At 38.5% G+C, this 2881-nt stretch overlaps 1 protein-coding gene across 1 annotated transcript in view; it reads right to left on the bottom strand.

The window, feature by feature from the left end:
* Window positions 1–2881, bottom strand: part of AGO4 (argonaute RISC catalytic component 4) — a 53492-nt gene that overhangs the window by 33813 nt on the left and 16798 nt on the right. The gene's annotated exons all lie outside the window — the stretch shown is intronic.

Here is a 2881-nt window from a genome sequence, read left to right as displayed (position 1 = left end):
AAAAAAAAAAAAAAAAAAGGTTAATCTCTCATCTTACATTCTTAAATAAATTTTACAGTGAAGAGATACTTTCACCTCTATTGTAATTTTTAATCTTCACAACAACCTTATGAGACAAGTAGGGCAATGATTATGGTCCTCATATTAAAGAAAAAGAAAAAAAAAGAAAAATTCAGAATGGGCAATGCTTATGTATCCTTGGTCACACAGTGATTAAGTGGCAGAGTTGCATGACCTTGGACAAGTCACTTAATCTTTCACGGTCTGTTCCTTCATTTGTAAAATCATGATACTAATAATGCTTCCTTCAAAAGGTGGTTGTTGTAAGTGAATAAATGCACATGAAGTATTTATGTATTTATTGTCCCACAATAAACCTACTCTGATCTGCTCACAGGTATCATTCCAGGAATTTCCCTCTACCCTGAATCACCAAATTTTTCCTCTTTACTGGATTATTCGGCACACAAATATGGCATAATTTCTCTCATCTTAAAGAAAATTAAACTTTCTTGACCCCACTTTCTCCTTGTCTGAACATTCCATTTCTCTGCTCCCTTTTGCATCGAAATTCCTTGAAGGAATTTTCTCTAATTATTCCTCCCCTTTCTCTCTTGAACTTTCTCAATTAAGGCTTTTCCTCCACCAAAACTACTCTTATCAAGGTCCCCAGTGAGCTCCACATTGCTAAATTCAATGCTCCTTGAACATTAGATGATACATTCTTCCAACATGAAACATCTGTGGCCGGGCATGGTGGCTCATACCTATAATTCTAGCACTTTTGGAAGTTGAGGCAGGAGGATTGCCTGAGGCCAGGAGCTCAAGACCAGCTTGGGCAATAGTGAGACCCCTGTCTCTACAAAACTAAAAAAATAGCTGAGCGTGGTGGTGTGTGCCTGTACCTCAGCTACTCGGGAGGCTGAGGCAGGAGGATCGCTTGAGCCTAGGCGTCTGAGGTTACAGTGAGCTATGATGAGGCTACTGCACTCTAGCCTGGGCCACAGAGTGAGACCCTGTCTCAAAACAAAAACAAAAACAAAAACAAAAACAACCCTGTCTTCTTCCCTTGTCTCTGGGGCACCACTCTCTGGTTTTCTCCTATCCCAGTGGCCTCGCAGTGCCAGTTTCTCTGCTGATACTTCCTTATCTCCTCAATCTTTAAATGTTGGAGTGTCTCAAGGCTCAGTCTCAGAGTCTTATTTTCCCTAATCACACTCACTCCTAGCACAATCTCATCTAGTCCCATGGCTTTATCATCAATATGTTTATGATTCTCAAATGTTTGTCTCCAGCCTGGATCTCTCCTTTGAATCCAACCTCATATGCTGTATTCAACTTCCTGCTCAACTGTCCACTAGCAATTCTAATAGACATCTCAACCCTGACATGTCCAAAATCCATGGGTCTTCTAACCTGCCACCCCCTGCTTCTGCTTCTCTCATAGTTTTCCCCATTTGATAAATGGCAACTCCTTTTTCCACTTGCTCAGAACAAAAGCCCCGGAATTAATCATGACTCATTTCTTTCTTTTACACCCCATGTTCAATCCATCAACAAATCTTATTGACAATACTGCCAAAATATTTGTTGAATCTGACCATTTCTCATCACTATCACTTATACTACTCAAGTTTAAAGCATCGTCACTTTTCACCTGAATCATCACAAGTGCCTCCTAATTGATTTCCCTGTTTTTTACCCTTACCCACTAGGGTCCATTTTTAACACAGCAGCCAGAGCAATCCATTAAAGATCTAAGTTAGTCATGTCACAAGTGTATTCAAGATTTATCCAGCCAGAGTAAATGCTAAAGTGCTAAGACATCCTGTAAGACTGCATGAGAGGGGCGTTCTGGAGTTTCTCCAACCTCATCTCCTGTCATTCTCCTCCTCATTCACTTGCTCCAGCAATACAGAACTATCTGCTGTTCCTTGAATACACCAAGCTACTGACTCTGTCTGGGATACTCTTCATCCAGACATCCCTCACTTCCTCTAGGTCAAATGTCACTTTTCAGTGTCAGTGAGATTTTTCCTAGCTATACTACACACATATATCAGTGGCTTACCCCCATCCCCATTCCCTGTCTTCCACCTCTACTTTATTTTTCTTCATTGCACTTACTTTTGGTCTTCCCAATTTGAATATAAGCTCTTCAAAGATATAAACTTCTGCCTGTTTTGTTCACATTAAATTCCCAAAGCATAGGACAATACCTGGCACATAATAAACACTCAATAAAATATTTCTTGAATGGATCAATTTTAGCCATTACTACTATTGATCTCAGTTATACAACAGCCAAATGATTATGGGCTTTACATGAGACTGAACTATACCAGAAAGCCAAATCATGGATCTATAATGAGAAAAAAAAAAAATCAAACAGCACAAAATATTTCACTTGATAGCAAGAACTTTCTTAGAAAAGCAAGAATCTTAACATCGGTCTGGCACATAATATGTTTGATAAATAAATTATTCTGCTCTACATGAATGGTTTTAAAACTGTGATAAAGTTTTTTTAAAAAAGAATCTTAATATCAAAGACTGCTTGAATATCACTACAAGGAAGCAGAGGAAAAGAAAGTGGATGTATGTTCAGCACACCGTAACACTATTTGCTATAGGGCTGTGTTCACCAGGTAAATTTCCTCTCTACAGACCAAAATACTTCTATCATCTCATCAAGACCTCTCTTGAGTAATGCTAGAAATAACTAGAGTTTCTCTCTGTGCTTACTTTTTTCAATATGCCAAGATGATTATTCTGTCTTTACACTTACATATTTCTCAACTCGCACACAAACACTCAATAATAAAATTTAATTCATGATCAGCCTGAGCAACATGGCAAGACCCCATCTTATATAAATAAA

This window comes from Propithecus coquereli, unplaced genomic scaffold (assembly GCF_000956105.1).
Source record: "Propithecus coquereli isolate 6110/MARCELLA unplaced genomic scaffold, Pcoq_1.0 Scaffold178, whole genome shotgun sequence".
In the NCBI taxonomy this organism is placed as follows: Eukaryota; Metazoa; Chordata; class Mammalia; order Primates; family Indriidae; genus Propithecus; species Propithecus coquereli.
This window is presented reverse-complemented; position numbering and strand designations above follow the sequence as displayed.